Source organism: Mesoplodon densirostris, chromosome 4 (genome assembly GCF_025265405.1).
Source record: "Mesoplodon densirostris isolate mMesDen1 chromosome 4, mMesDen1 primary haplotype, whole genome shotgun sequence".
Classification (NCBI taxonomy): Eukaryota; Metazoa; Chordata; class Mammalia; order Artiodactyla; family Ziphiidae; genus Mesoplodon; species Mesoplodon densirostris.
In genome coordinates, this window is record NC_082664.1 from 90,157,583 (window position 1) to 90,174,531 (window position 16,949).

The 16,949-nt window shown below is 39.0% G+C and overlaps 1 long non-coding RNA gene and 1 pseudogene across 1 annotated transcript in view; one reads left to right on the forward strand and one right to left on the reverse strand.

Annotated features, from left to right (window-relative positions):
- LOC132488510 (uncharacterized) overlaps positions 1–16,949 on the forward strand; it is an 88,267-nt gene that overhangs the window by 21,784 nt on the left and 49,534 nt on the right. The gene's annotated exons all lie outside the window — the stretch shown is intronic.
- Positions 8,719–11,251, reverse strand: LOC132489200 (52 kDa repressor of the inhibitor of the protein kinase-like; annotated as a pseudogene).

A 16,949-nucleotide genomic window follows, 5' to 3' on the forward strand; every position in this document is an offset into this window, starting at 1 on the left:
GAAACAATTTGGTATGTTATGCCAAGAAATCTACACTTCAGTGGAATAGTATTGGGAGTCTAAAAATAGAATTGTGTATATGGGAATTTTGTAAATGATACAGGCGTTATTTCAAATCAATGTGGAAAAGATTAATTAGTAAATAAATTATGTTAGGATAGTTGCCTAGCCATTTAGAACCTTGCCAAAAATAAAGATGATCTCCTGTCTCTGGACAAGGCTTTTAAATGAAATGAAATGGAAATTTTAGGATACAAAAAAGCAAAAAACATTCATACATTAAAAAAAATTTTCCTTTATTCTCTAAGACATTTCTAAGCAAAATTTTTGTGTTATTTGCATTGCATTTAGTCTCCTGCCAAAGGTGAGACTAACTCAAATATTTGTGCAGTCCAGGGCCACGCAAGCTGACATGGCTTGCGTGGTCCGAGAGCTGGACAGCGTTTGCTGGACAACCTACAGCCCAACTTCCCAGGCGGTATTGAGTGACAGCTTCAAGGAAGAGGGCAATGGGTTCTGATCCCTTTAATACCTCCATCAAGCAAACACTGTGGGCGCTTGGTGACAGTGTGTACTTAACTCTTATTCCTCACTTGAGGCAGTTTCAACATTGACATTCACACAACTTTATAGCCTCATTCAAAGTACTAAGGGGCAAGTCTCTCTCAACTTTCTAATAGAAACATTAAATAGCAAGTAAGCATTAACAAAGAAAGATGTATGACTTCTCATGGACATTCTGTAAAACTGCATGTACTTTTTCCTTATTGATGATATATATGTATTTACTTTCTTGGAAAGGTCACACAAATCCTGGTAAAAATTACTTCATGATTATAATTTGGTAACTTCATCTTCTTTCCAGGAGAAAAATGAAAAAAATATATACATCATAGTGTTAGAGACTTTGGCTAGAATTTCCCATAACATTAATTTCCTAAAAAACTTTAAATATAGGTTTTTTTTTTTTAAATACGGGAAAGCACAAAATGACCCATTACCCACAAAATGGCCCACTACCCAGATAACCAATTGGCATTAAAAAAGTAAGGCATGGGGGCTTCCCTGGTGGCTCAGTGGTTTAGAGTCTGCCTGCCGATGCAGGGGACACGGGTTCGTGCCCCGCTCCGGGAAGATTCCACATGCTGCAGAGCGGCTGGGCCTGTGAGCCATGGCCGCTGAGCCTGCGCGTCCTGAGCCTGTACTCCGTGGCGGGAGAGGCCACAGCAGTGAGAGGCCTGCGTACCGCAAAAAAAAAAAAAAGAAAAGAAAAGAAAATATAGGACTAAACTAGCAATACTTCAACTGAATTTGGGGCCCAACATTTCAGAGTTTTTCTATTAACATAAATACAGGCAAGCAAAGAAAATAAATTTTTAAGAGATTATTTATCAGACTCTTCTGGAATCTACTTTGTCCTAGACACTGTACTAAGTTCTGTAGAGGCTATGAAGGTCAATAAATAAAATTCCTTCTCCTAAGCTTACTATGATTATATTTACTAATATTACATTATTATAATGTAATAATTATTATAACCCACAGCCCATTATTCTAATTTAGTTTAATCTTGGTATTTAAAGTTCTTCAGGGTCATATTCCCATTTTGCTGTATGCTTTGGGCCTTTAAGCTACTTTAATATTGGCCTAAGCAAGATGTTTGGAAAGTGAAAAATAATATAATTCATGTCAAATTACAAATGAATCGTTTGGGGTAGATATGGTTTTATATAACGGAAAGGCATAAATTACTATGGATTATGCTAATAAATTAACAAAAGTTAACTGCATCAGGATTTTAGTGAACTCTGTACAAAAAATACTTCAGTCACACTTTAAAGGAAATGATATTAGGCAAGAGTTGTGGTGTGGAAGATGATATCCTAAAAATGACTTGAACTTCATGGTAAAAACATAGTCTTCCCATTCAACACAAAGGAGAATTATATGTTCTAATGCTGAAGGGTTCAGAGTGAGGCATTTATGAAATTATGAGTAGGACATATCAATATGGCATGATATTGTCACACCCATCAGCTGCTGGCTTATCCATCCCTAATATTTCCAGACCTTGAGCCAATGTATTCATTTAATCCAAATACCAACATTACCAGATAATGGTTCTGATTTTTTTAAAAAATTCATTCATTCATTCATTCATTCATTTGGCTGCGTTGGGTCTTCATTGCTGTGCGCGGGCTTTCTCTAGTTGTAGCAAGCGGGGGCTACTCTTTGTTGCAGTGTGCAGCCTTCTCATCGTAGCGGCTTCTCTTGTTGTGGAGCACGGGCTCTCAGCCTGCGGGCTTCAGTAGTTGTGGCACGCAGGCTCAGTAGTTGTGGCTCGTGGGCTCTAGAGCGCAGGCTCAGTAGTTGTGGCACACGGGCTTAGTTGCTCTGCGGCACATGGGATCTGCCCGGGCCAGGGCTCGAACCCGTGTCCCCTGCATTGGCAGGCGGATTCCTAACCACTGTGCCACCAGGGAAGTCCCAATAGTTCTGATTTGATGTAGGAGATATTCCTCTGCTAAGGAAGGTCCCATGATCCTTACAGGATGACAAAAGGCATAAAGAGAAAAAAAAAAGAAAAGTTTTGAGTTTTTTTCCTGTCGTCAGCATCTAGTTGAGTAGGACCAGATTTTTTTGATTTCCCACATGATTCTTAGGTTTATCCAATTAAACATGCTGTACCTAGCAGTTTTTCCACAATTTCGGGTGCCCAATATTCCTGTTGTGGTAGTTTTTTTCATTCTCCAGAGTTACTTAGGTCTACTTTTTAAAAAGCAGATTAAACGTGGGTAAAAAGAACATAATTTAGCTTGTAGTTCTTAACATTTTTTGTGTCATGGAATCCTTTTAGAATTTGATTTTTGAAAAAACATGAAAATGCACATACATGAAAATGTTACAAAGTTTCGTAGAGTTCAAGGACTGCCTTGATCTATGGATGTCACAGGAGTCCATGGTCCCCTGTTGAGAACCCTCATCTAGAGGTTAGAGAGATTGTGTATTAACTATAGCTCTTCCCTCCCCCACCCCCAAGATTTTCCTGAAGAGTACCATAGTTGATTCTAGATTTGTCTTTGGAGACATACTGATTGAAGAAATCTGCTTTTAAGGTATGATCATTTCTAATAGACTCATAACTAGTTTCTCTGCCTTCGGTGAGGCCACTGAGAAGTTTTACAAAAGAGAAAAAAAATGTGCTTAGATATTTGGAGTGCTCTTTATTCATCACATAAACTCTGTTAAAATCACTCTATGAGGGACTTCCCTGGTGGTCCAGTGGCTAAGACTCTGTGCTCCCAATGCAGGGGGCCCGGGTTTGATCCCTGGTCAGGGAACTAGATCCCACGTGCTGCAACTAAGAGTTCACGTGCTGCAACTAAAAGATACCACACGTGGCAACGAAGATTGTGAGGCAACTAAGACCCAGCTCAGCTAAATAAATAAATAAATATTTTAAAAAATCACTCTTTGAATTAGTTAAATTTTTAAAAAATAGACTTTATTTTTTTAGAGCAGTTTCAGATTCACAGCAAAATTGAGCAGAAAAGGCAAGATTTACCATATTCTTCCTTCCTGCCCACCCACAGCCTCCTCCACTATCAACATCCCCCCACCAGAGTGGTACATTTGTTACAATCATTGAACGTCATTGACGTATAATAATCACCCAGAGTCCACAGCGTGCATTAGCTTTCCCTTTTAGTGTTGTACGTTCTATGGGTTTGACAAATGTATAATGACGTGTATCCAGCATTATAGCATATGGAGTATTGTCACTGCACTAAGTCTTTTGTACTCCACCTCTTGGTCCCTCCTTCCACCCTAACCCCTGGCAATCACTGATCTTTTTACTATCTCCATAGTTTTGCCTTTTCCAGAATGTCATGTTGTTGGAATCATAGAGTATGTAGCTTTTACAGATTGGCTTCTTTTACTTAGTAACATGTACTTAAGTTTCCTCTGTGTCTTTTCATAGCTCATTTCTTTTTAACACTGAATAATATTCCATTGTCTGAATGTACGACAGATTGGGACTTCCCTGGCAGCCCAGTGGTTAAGACTCCACGCTTCCAATGAAGGGGGTGTGGGTTCAATCCCTGGTCAGGGAACAAAGATCCCACATGCCATGTGGTGTGGCCAAAAATAAATAACTAAAATGTACCATAGTTTATTGATTTGCCTGTTGAAGGACATTTGGTTGCTCTAACTTTTGGCAGCTATGAATAAAGCTGCTATAAACATCTGTGTGCATGTTTTTATATACATATAAGTGTTTAAACTCTTTTGAGTAAGTATCAGGGAGTGTGATTGCTGGATTATACGGTAAGAGGATGTGTTAATTCACTAGATGGGGAATCCTTTCACAAAGTATACGTGTATCAGATCACCACAGTGTATACTTTAAGTATGGTACAATTTTATATGTCAATTATACTTCAATATAAAGCTGATTTTTAAAAGTATTTTTTCTTTTAAGTTTTGTAAGTAAGTGTCAAACTGTCTTCCAAAGCAGCTGTACCATTTTGCAATGTATGAGAGTTCCTGTTGCTCTCCGTATTTGCCAGCATTTAGTGTTGTCAGTGTTCCGGATTTCGGCCATTCTGGTAGTTGTGACAATCTCACTGTTGGTTTAATTTGCATATCCCTGAAGACGTATAATGTGATGGCATCTTTTCATATGCTTATTTACCTTCTGTACATCTTTTTTGATGAGGTGTCTGTTAAGGTCTTTGGCCCATTTTTCAGTTGGCTTATTTGTTCTCTTATTGTTGCGTTTTAAGAGTTCTTTGTATATTTTGGACAATAGTCCTTTATCAGATGTGTCTTTTGCAAATATGTCTGTCTGTGGCTTGTCTTCTCATTCTCTTGACATTGTCTTCCACAGAGCAGAAGTTTTTAATCTTAATGAAGTCTAGGTTATCAATTATCTCTTTCATGGATCATGCCTTTGGTGTATCTAAAAAGTTACCCCTATATCTAAGTTCACCTAGGATTTTCGCCTATGTTATCGTCTAGGAGTTTTATATTTAGGCCTGTGATCCATTTTGATTTAGTTTTGGTGAAAGGTATAAGGCCTGTGTCTAGATTCCTTTTTTTTTTTTTTTTTGCATGTGTATGTCCAGTTGTTCCAGTACCATTTGTTGAGAAGACTATCTTTGCTCTATTATATTACCTTTGCTCCTTCATTGAAGATCAGTTGACTGTATTTATGTGGGTCAGTTTCTGGGCTCTGTACTCTGTTCCCTTGATCTATGTCTTTATTCTTATGCCAATACCACTCTGTTTTGATTACTGTAGCTTTATAGTAAATCCTGAAGTCTGGTGGTATCAGTCTTCCAATTTTGTTCTTCTTTTCAATGTTGTGTTGGCTATTCTGCGTCTTTGGCCTCTTCATAGAAACTTTAGAATCAGTTTGTCAACATCTACAAAAATAACTTTCTGGGATTTTTATTGTGATTGTGTTGAATCTATAGAGCAAGTTGGGAAGAACTGATATCTTGACAATATTGAGTCTTCCTGTCTGTGAACATGGAATATCTCTCCATTTATTTACCTCTTCTCTGATTTTGTTCATCAGAGTTCTGTATTTTTCCTCATATAGACCTTGCATATATTTTGTTAGATTTATACCTCAGTATTAGATTTTTTTAAGTGCTAATGTAAATGGTAGTGTGTTTTTCATTTTAGATTCCACTTCTTCATTGCTGGTACATAAGAAAATGATTGGCTTTTGTATATTAACTTTGTATCCTGCAAACTTGCTATAATTGCTTATTAGTTCCAGGATTTTTTTGGTTGATTCTTTCACATTTTCTACACAGACAGTTACCTTCTCACCATTAAGTATTTTAGCTGTATTCTGTAGATGTTCTTTATGAAGTTGAGGATATTTCCCTCTATTCCTAGTTTTCTGATAGATTTTATTAGGAATGGGTGTTGGATTTTGTCAAATGTTTTCCCTGCATTTATTGATATGATCATGTGATTTTCTCTAGCCTGTTGATGTGATGGATTACATTAGTTGATTTTTGAATGTTAAACCAATCTTGCATACCTGGGGTAAATCCCACTTGGTCATGGTGTATAATACTTTTTATACATTATTCAATTTGGTTTGCTAATATTTTGCTAAATATTTTTGCATTTATGTTCATGAGAGAGATCAGTCTGTTGTTTCCTTTTCTTGTAATGTCTTTGTCTAGTTTTGATATCATGGTAATTCTGGCCTCATAAAATCAGTTAGGAAATATTTCCTCTGCTCCTGTCTTCTGAAAGAGATTATAGAGAATTGGTGTAATTTTTTCCGTATTAAAAGTTTGGGGGCCTCCCTGGTGGCGCAGTGGTTAAGAGTCCGCCTGCCGATGCAGGGGATACGGGATCGTGCCCCGGTCTGGGAGGATCCCATATGCCACGGAGCGGCTGGGCCCGTGAGCCATGGCCGCTGGGCCTGCGCATCCAGAGCCTGTGCTCCGCAATGGGAGAGGCCACAACAGTGAGAGGCCCATATACCGCAAAAAGAAAAAAAAAAAAAGTTTGGAAGAATTCACCAGCAAACTCATCTAGGCACAATGTTTTCAAAATGAAATTTTTTTTTTAAGTAAACATCAGAATTTATTCTATCACACTATATGGGCATATACTGTATGGATTATATATATGTTTATATACACAATCATACATGTTATAGATGGAATGTCTCAAAAGTCCACGATGGAACATCCAATTACCTAGACGTTTTCTATTTCTCAGACATTGTATGGAAATGAGATCTTATGAAAATATCTTGTTATGCTAATGAACATATATCTTAAAATGTTTCTTGTAGTATAAGGTGAGTCTTCCTTTCTCCTGATCTTAGCTTGTAGGTCATTTGAATATTCACTTGGAGAGACCTGGTTGTGTGCCAAGCATTTTGCTGGAAGTTGAAATAAAAAAGATGACCCTGGACTGCAAGGAATCTGGTATCTAATGTGGGCATAGCTGCAAATAGCAAGTTCTTAGATTTCTATTCACTCTTTTTTTTTTTTTTGTAGGGTTAAAATTTTATTTCCTCAAAATAAGAAAAACAGACATAATCTGAGAGTAAATTTCAGGTACATAGAGTCTAAAGGAATACAATTTACAGCCAAGCTACTCAAATAGAATCTTCAACTATCTTAATCTACAAAACTTTCTGCAAAAATGCAGTAAAATCCAATGACTCTGCAGTACCCGCTGCACTTCTCTGCTCATATACCTGTGCCTTTTCTGTGCACTTCATTGATTTTAAATTGTTAGTTTCTGAATCTCTGTGCTTCGCTTCCCAATGCTACTTCTAGAACCTCCTTATTCTATTCTTTTTTTTTCAAATTTAATCAGTTATACATATACATATGTTTCCATATCCCCTCCCTTTTGCGTCTCCCTCCCACCCTCCCTATCCCACCCCTCCAGGCGGTCACAAAGCACCGAGCTGATCTCCCTGTGCTATGCGGCTGCTTTCCACTAGCTATCTACCTTACGTTTGGTAGTGTATATATGTCCATGCCACTCTTTCACTTTGTCACAGCTTACCCTTCCCCCTCCCCATATCCTCAAGTCCATTCTCTAGTAGGTCTGTGTCTTTATTCCTGTCTTACCCCTATGTTCTTCATGACATTTTTTTTTCTTAAATTCCATATATATGTGTTAGCATACAGTATTTGTCTTTCTCTTTCTGACTTACTTCACTCTGTATGACAGACTCTAGGTCTATCCACCTCATTACAAATAGCTCAATTTCATTTCTTTCAAAATGAAATTTTAAAACAAATTTATTGAAAAGCCAAATCCATATTTTATTTATATTGAAATAAGCTTATTTCGTTAAAATAAGATGAAATAAAAATTCATTTAGATTAAAATAAAATTTACTTTCCTCACTAAAGACAATAGCCATATATACTGTTTTATTCCTAAATGAACCACAAAATATTTATTTTTGCAAGTTTTGCAGCTCAAGATGAAGTAAGTGTAGTCAGAGAAAAAACAGAAGAAAACAGTAAATCAGTTGTATCCATTGCCTCTAATTCTGTCTTGAGCATGATGCAGAAGTGTTTAACATATACCTGATAAAAAGGTTATAATAAAAGAAGGTGTAGGCTCCACAAAGTAACGTAAATAGCAGCAACCAGATGTGGAACAACAGTGGTAGGCTCTTCATTTGAACTTCAGTTGTAACTTGTTCCTTTAGGTTCACTTGATAAAGACAAAACTATACTGTTTAACCAGCTCACAGTTTCTCTCTCTCTCTCTCTTTCTCTCTCTGGTAATTCCCTTCACTGTACATTACAGATGTTTAACAATATACTTAAACCTTCAACTAGTCAAAGGTCAGTTGTGAGATTCGTTGTAATATTTTATAAAATGTATTCCTTCCTCCCGCACCTCTCCAAAATTTATTCCTTCAAAGAACTGATAACTCAATACAGTTGGGTCCACAGTGATAACAAATGATATGTTTGAAATGACTTTGAACAATTCCAGAGTGCCGGTACCAGAGATCATGCAGAAATGAAATGTGGCGCTTTCAGTACTGTCTTCTGGAAGACCAGATAAATTTTCAAAGTGTGAGCGTTAAAATGGTGGTTGTTTAAACAGGTAGATTATCAATGGTTAATGTATTCAGTCAGAGCCCTGTAGGCAAAAATATTCAAAGATTAAGGTGCCTACGTGCACCTTACAGCTTTTCCTTCAAATATTAAATATAGGAGAAAACCCATTTTTAAACATTCTTTTAGGTATTTTGATAGTTTATGAATTATCTGTAGGAAGCATAGTTGTATAGTTTGATATATGTGTCTACCATGAAATCCAGGTCATGTTTTATATAAAAATTCATTTAAAGCAAAACCAAGTTACTTGAGCTTAGGTCTGTTCAAGTGTTCCTCAGGTGTGCTTTGAGATGCTTTCCTCCATTTTCATGGGGCTCATTCTCAACCTCCATCACAGGAAGAATGCAAAGGCCCTTCAGCAATGCATAAACATTAGGAAAAAACTTGAGGCCAGGCAGGTGGAGAGCTTCATAAGGGGTGGATGGAAGCTCTACCTCTGTCCTTCTGTGTTTCTGCTTGATTCTCCAATTGTGGAGCTGGGCTGAGAGTGTGTCAGGGTTCGCTAAGTCACTTGTGTACACGTCAGCATGCTATTCCTCTGATGTGTTGAATTTGAGCTGTCCTGTGACCGATGGTACCAGAGATAAGGATTTACAGGCTTTGGGGTGTTGTTCTGAGTATATACAGTTGATACTTGAACAACTTGGGGGTTAGGGGCACCAACATTGCCTGCAGTCGATCTGCATGTAACTTACAGTCAGCTCTCCCTAACCACAGTTCCTCCCTATCCATGGACTTGCCCAACTGTGGATCACGTAGTACTGTGGTATTTATTATTGCAAAAATCCTGTATAAGTGGGCCTGTGCAGTTCAAACCTGTGTTGTTCAGGGGTCAGCTGTATCTTTAAGTTCCCGAGTAATGTGCTCCACTGTTAGAACACTTAGGGATTCTTCAGAGTAAGTCTCAGAGGTTAATTGAGATTCCAGGTTACCTTGCTGAACTCTGTGGAATTTCCCAAGGAGTTTCATTTGAATATCAGGTTTGGTTATCAAACTTATGGCTTCCTCAAACCAAAATCCATGGTAAGTTTTAATATTTTCCATCACCTCATTAGTGAATGCAACACTGCAATCATTCTACTGACTACAAAGAAAACGTCAAAGATTTGCCCCCTGGAGATTTTCTCCAAAGACTCTTGAAAAAGATAGGACCTTCTAAAGAGGTTAAGATAGGACACTTTAAAGGACAACAGTGACAAAAATGAAATAAAAATCTGTTGATACACTGCAGAGGACAAATGCTCAGCCAGCTAGATGGTTATTCCATCTAAACATAAAGTAAGTGCTTGCAGGAGATCTATTTAAATTTCAAAAGCATCATTCTTGTCTGTCCACTGAGAATGATAAATTTCCTTCAGGTCATTCATTACCCTTTTCTTTATATTCTGAGAAGAGACAGAAATTACATTGTCAAGTTCTAAAAGAGTCATGGTAATTGATGGATAAAAGAACAACCTTCCTCAGTTGTTCCCAATGCAACAGGTACGCCCCTAACAGGCACTGATTTTGCCAGCCACATATGTAAGGCACAGGAAGAACAGAGTGTGTAGACAGCTTAGGGATACTTCCCTACGAGTCTTAAAGCAACAACTTTCATTTTTGAAGAAAATCTACTGGATGCAACGTCTGCCTGGCCATGACAGTGCTCCATATTTAGTCCCTACTTCTCAGTTATCCCAGTGTGAAATTATACAACCAGAATTTCTGTATCGACTTGATGAGGAAGGAAGCCTACAAATTCTTCTCTTGAGTATGAAATTCATCAGCAAACCTCACCAGGACAGTCTGGTGTTCTTCCCCAGCTATGTTCACACATCGTCATGATCATGAGTCCCTCACTTCCCTGAGGGTTTCTTCCTGAATGAGGCTCTCACGGATCTCTAGCAGCGGATTCTGCTGTTTGCCAACAGAGTATGTTAACTGGTGTTGTCTTGAAGTGCCTTCTCAGGACCTCTTCACCAGAATTTGTCTTGCACTTCTGAAGTGCTTGAGAGTTATCAGAAGTCAAGAGAATTTATGGGAGTTCATCAGCCTCATGTCCATCCAGAGGTAGGTTTTGTTTTACATAAGAATTGAAATTTCAATACAAACTACTATGTATAAAATAAATAGTAAACAAGGACATACTGTACAGCACAGGGATATATAGCCATTATGTTATAATAACTTTAAATGGAGTATACTCTATAAAAGTATTGAACCACTATATTGTACGCCTGAAACTAATATAGTATTGTAAATCAACTAAAATCTAAAAAAAAAGTTATTTTAAGGAAATGGCAAATAAAGGTTTTTAGGTATTGTTTCCATTCTCTTCAAGAGTTAAAGATAAAATGTCTTCATCCGGTTCTTCACCTCCTTCTTCTGCACCGGGGGTCTGAGCATCACTTTGTATCCTTATATTTTTGTTCCTGTTCAGAAGTTTTGTTGATTTTGGTTTTGGTTTTTATGTTTCAGTGTCATGATTTCACCTTCACTCAATTCTTTTGTTTTCTGTCTATTAGGCAAATTGTTCAGATGACTGGTGAGATTAAAAAAAGTGTACTATAATGACTATTTCTACAGATCATAGAGGTCTCAAAGTGTTTGGCACATCACCAATAATGTTTCATCTTCTAAGTTTTATATTCTTTTTTTTTTTTTTTTTTTTTTTTTGTGGTACGCGGGCCTCTCACTGTTGTGGCCTCTCCCATTGCGGAGCACAGGCTCCGGACGCGCAGGCTCAGCGGCCATGGCTCACGGGCCCAGCTGCTCTGCGGCATGTGGGATCTTCCCGGACCAGGGCACGAACCCGTGTCCCCTGCATCGGCAGGCGGACTCCCAACCACTGCACCACCAGGGAAGCCCCCTAAGTTTTATATTCTTAAGTCTGCTTTGCTATGCTTCTTCACCTGCTCTGCATCTGGCCAGGTCCTCCAGGGAACCTAAAGACCAGCTCTGACTCTTCCTTGTGCAGTGGGGGCTGTGAAGGAGTTAAGCGTTCTCATCTCCCAAGTCTTGCTTCCCCCTTCCTATCTCCTCAGGGCATCCCACCATCAGGCAAGGTTGGGGAGGAGAACCAGCCTAACTCTGCCAACCTAGAATTCTATGCCCAAGCTATCAATTAAATATGAGAGTAGAAAAAGACTATTTTAGGTATGCAAACATTCCCCCCAAAATGTACTTCTCTTGCATTCTGGGGTAGGCACGCTTCTAAACTGCCCCCCAATGATTTTGCCTCTGTGTGTGGGCTGGACCTAATGGTTTGCTTCTAATAAATAGAACAAGGCAAAAATGATGGATATCACTTCCAAGATTAGGTTACAGAAGACTGACTTGGTCATGCTTGCATTCTCTCTTGCTTGTTCTGATGAAGTTAGTTCATTGTAATTTAAATGTGACTGCTAGCATAGTTCATACTACTTAAAGTTTGAAAGCTTTTCTAGTATAGAGTAGCATCATAAATTTTGTTTTAGTATTACCTACAAAGTATCTGAAACCACAGCAATGTCAAGCATTGAATGTTCTACACATACAGAAACTCTCTTTCCTGAGATTTTTAGCCTTCCACATGTGCTCTTGCATTTTGTTCATTCAATGTCTGTTCTAATTGTTTATTGCTGCACACCAAACCACTTCTAAACCTAGCAACACAAAAACAAAAGTTTTATTATCCTAATGGAATTCAGATAGGGCATGGTGGGGATGTTTTATCTCTGCTCCACGATGTCCAAGGCCTCAGCGGGGAAGACTCAAAGGCTGAGGGGTGATTTGAAAGGCTGGAAACTGGAATCACGTGGAGGCTTCCTCACTCCCATGCTGGCACCTGGGCTGGGATGATATGAAGTCTGGGCTGGGCTGGGGCTGTTGAGAAGAGCACCTATGTGGGGCCTCTCTCTCATGTGGGCTTCTCCCAGGATGGTGGCCAAGTTCCAATAGGAACCTTCCTGAGCATGAGTGTTCCAGGAGACCCAGACAGGAGCTCTGTGGCCTTTTATGACCTCACCTCAGCAGTTACAGAGCATCACTTCTTCCACACGCTGTTGCAGGGGTCAGCAAACAGTGGCCTGATGGCCTAATCCATCCTGCCACCTGACTTTGTAAAGAAAGTGTTATTGGAACATAGCCATGTCCGTTCATTTATGTATCTTCTGTGTCTGCTTTCATGCTCTGATGCAGAGTTGAGTAGTTGCAACAGAGACCATATGGTCTGCAAAGCCTAAAATATTTACTATCTGGTCCTTTACAGAAAAGGTTTGCTGAGCCCTGCCCTATTGGTTAAAGCAGTCACTAGCTATTGTGTGTCAAGGGGAGGAAACAAAACCCCACTCTTGGAGGGGTGGGGTGTCAAAGAAGGTACAGCCATTTTAAAAAATCACCATGGCACCTGTTTGCCTCTCAGATTTTAATCCTTGTTTGGTTTTTAATTTTGTAAGCTATTTAAAGTAGCTCTTCTATTTGTATACTAAAGTTCGGTTAGAGAAAGTTAAAAAGTGAGAGTCAACTATGTTATTTCAAGTTTTATTCTTTTTTTCTTTTCTTTGTTTATTTTGTTTTTAGGCCGTGCCATGCAGCATGTGGAATAGTTACCCAACCAGGGGTTGAACCCGTGCCCCCTGCATTGGGAGCACAGAGTCTTAACCACTGAACCAGCAGGGAAGTCCCTCTTTTTTCTTTTTAAACTTGCTTGTGTCAGCTCCTGTGGGTAAATATTTGGCTGGTAATTCTTTCAAAGAAAGGTTAATCCATGTTCACGGAATTAATATCAGAGATAAGGAGACCTTTAGTCCTCCCCCACCCCCCCAAAAAAGTGGAAATGGTAAACAATTGTCTAGACAGTTGTCTCCCTTAGTCAAGAAGTTTCAGGTTTTAAAAATTATTAACTACATATTGATGAAAAAATTTTTTACTTAAATATGCTGTATTGGTGCCATTTTAATTAATCCCCCAATTTCCTCATCTGTAGAATGAGGGGGTTAGGTAGTTGGTGGCTCTCAATGCAGGCTGCATATTCAGATCATCAGGATCCCTGGTCCCATCCTAGATAATTAATCAGAATGTCTGAGTATAAGCTGAGATTGAGCTCAATAAATACTAGAGGAGAAAGAAATTCATAAACTTTAAAAGATATTATTTCAATATATTTTCTTGAAGTATTTCCTACAACCACACAGTTCTGTCATATCATTCCTGGGTGGCGATGATGTGAAACTATTGTAGCTCACAGCTACTCCAAGAAAGGTCTGCTTTTACTTCAATTCGCCACATATTCTGAGCCAAACTGGAATGCCCTGGAATTCTTCAAAGGGAAAAGAAATGCTCAGATGAGCAGACCTCTCCCATTGGAATTCTCCTTAACAGCTGACACAAGACTAAACAAAACCTCTTCCCCAAAGGCTTATCTTCTGGGTCTACCCTGAAGGTAAGAGGTCCCTTAGCCACCCTACAGTTTGTAGACAAACTAGAAATCCCCAGTCTCCCCACACGTTCATGACTGGATGCAGGACAAGTACACCAAAGGGATTCCTTATGATAGTGGCTTCTGGAACACACTACTGGAAAGTTAGGCTACCTTGAAAATAGTTATTGACATTCAGACAGTGTTCCTAGGGATAAATTAGACTAGACCAAAGAATACTGCATTTAGGGTACTTGTGTTCTAGGAATTGAGTGGAAAATTCCCCTGGGGTCCTCATTCTTTTACCTTTGTCTTTCCTAAAGAACCAAAGCACTCATTAAAACCAGTAAGGAAATGCCTACATACATGTTCAGGACCCAGTACTCTAGAAGGGGCAGTTGAATAACCATATTACATGCCTGATATGCTATATTAGAAGCTTACATTCCTCAGTGTCTGGTGCTCTGGCTTTTGCCAGAAGCTTAGCAAAAGACATGTAGACATCCATCACACTCCTTGCAGTGGTAGCAAAGTCACCAGTCATCAAGGCATGGATTTCGGAGAGCAATAGCCTGCAATACACGGACACATTAGAAGTGCCGCTGTATGCAAACTAGAACGATAATCAGAATTGGATGTGGGCAGCCACAGATGAAAGAACACCAGCTACTCTGCTCACGAAACAATCCCAGAAGTAGAAGGAGCAAGTTATTTTACTGTGGGAACCTGAATTCGGAGAATTAAGTAGTCAACCATTAGGAAAAACCTCAAGTTAACTGAACAACAGGGATGAGTTTCTATCATTGTGGAAAGTTGCTACAAAAAAAGTTATTGAAAAACCTTCTATACTCAGCAGAGCTCTGGGGACTCTGAGATGTGTTTATAAAAATATCTGAGATTACCTAATGAAAAAGATATATGCTACTTACCATACCCACAAGAATTGTTTCCCGCTGCACTCAGAGTTTCTGTGGCTGCTATGCCCAAGGTAACTTACATTAACCAAGGCAGTCTGCAAACAAGATGGCAAAGTAAACAATAAAAATGTATTCTCCTTCCTACTTCCATTAATCCCCAGAACTAAATACTGGTATAATATGGGTCATTTTTCTGGTCTGGACACTAGTTTTGCTTTGGCTTCAGTGAATGCCCCTGGAATTTACTTTATATGGAGTATATTGGGTTGGCCAAAAATTTCTTTTGGGTTTTTCCATAAGAGGTTATGGAAAAACCCAAACAAACTCTTTGGCCAACCCAATACTTGCCAGGTTCTTCCTAAGGTTCCCCAGTGTAGGGATGGCTACTTGAACCAGCACAGGAGAAACGGCTTCATTGCTATTAACACACAGAGTTGACTCAGTTTCCCATTTGCAGATTACTGCCCTGAGGTCATTTATGAACTTAACAAATCTCATCATATTGGCTTTTTATCCAACCATAGTAGCTGAATTCATTTTTTTTCTAAATTAGTATTTTTATGCCCCTATTGTAATGAAAGCCAAGCCTCTTTGCTCTATAACTATGACAGGAAATTATTAGTCTACAGCAAGCCTTCTAGAGAGTGAAGGAAAGACGGGGGTGTTAACTCATTCTCTAAACTGAGTTCCTTGGAAGAACCAGAAATCATCCTAGATGCCATCCAGTCGTGGGTGGCAGAGCATTCCCATCAACCAGGAACTTCAGGATAAGAAAGCAGTCTCTGTGACACTGACCTTGCAAACTGACTCTGCATCTTTGCTTGCTGCCTCTGAAATGGCTGCCCCCAGAGGCTTTGCCGCATTGAAACTGATCTGTCTGGTAGTGGAAGAGTCCAAATCCAGGACAAAAAGTAGACAAATGGTAGAGGAAGAAAATGAGTAGCTTCTACATTCCACTGAACACTGATATCCCACTATAATAAAAATACGCTTTCTTAACACAGCCTCTCTGATATTTTACCATACTCATCTTTGGGCAGAGTTTACTCTCTCATTATTTCTAGAATAATCTTTCTTGTCAGACACTATGGACAGCCACTTGGCCCTGAATTCTACTGCTTTTCCCCCAAATTTCCTTGTGTAGGGCATAGCAGTTTTCTCTGGCTGAGTTGTTTATAGGCCCATAAAATCTTAACAGTTTTCAGAAAATGTACCATAAAAATAATTTCTAACACAACAGGGAGGCACAGACCCTCTTGGCAGCTGCTACCAGTGGAGCATCAGCCCTATCCTGTAGCCGCTGAGATGCTATGGATTAAATTTCTCTGAATAAGTTTATGACCTGTCAATAGTTGTTCCAGCATAAGAATAAATGTCTCTCTGGAATAGAAGAATGGGCAGGAAATTAATAACGGTACATTTCTATACGTAGCCTACCCACAGATGTATACAGTCACATCCATACCAGCTTGTGTTAACAATAAAATGTGGAAGAGAACAATTTAATCCCCTCCAATGTAGTATGGAAACCAACGCAGGGTTGGTGCCTAGAAATGAAGACCGATCTATGGGAAATGATAATTTGAATTTTAATTATTTTCCATGTTTCAGCCCAGGCTGAAGGTGCTAATGAGCACTAAAAGTTCTGTAAATAACTAGAGGGCAAAGAGAAAGAAAAAAGGAAGAGCCACAGACTTAATAGCCAGCCCTTTAGAACTGATAATACATTCCTTTCCTAGTTAATCCACCCCATTCCCAGAGTTAGCCATATCACTGGCCCCAACAATATCATATAATAGTTTTCAAATCCATAGTGTAAAGGCCAGCTTCCCTAGCCTGTCAATAAAGGATAGAGTCACTATTCTAATCTCTGACAGTTTTCCGTCCCTTAATCTGTGTTTTTCTTAAGTTTTTTTTTCATACAATTGGGATGATGGAAAGCCTTTAGGCAGGAGAAACAGAACTTCTCACATCTACTTTCTCTTTCTTAGGAAAGAGCTTGTTCTTTGTGGATTT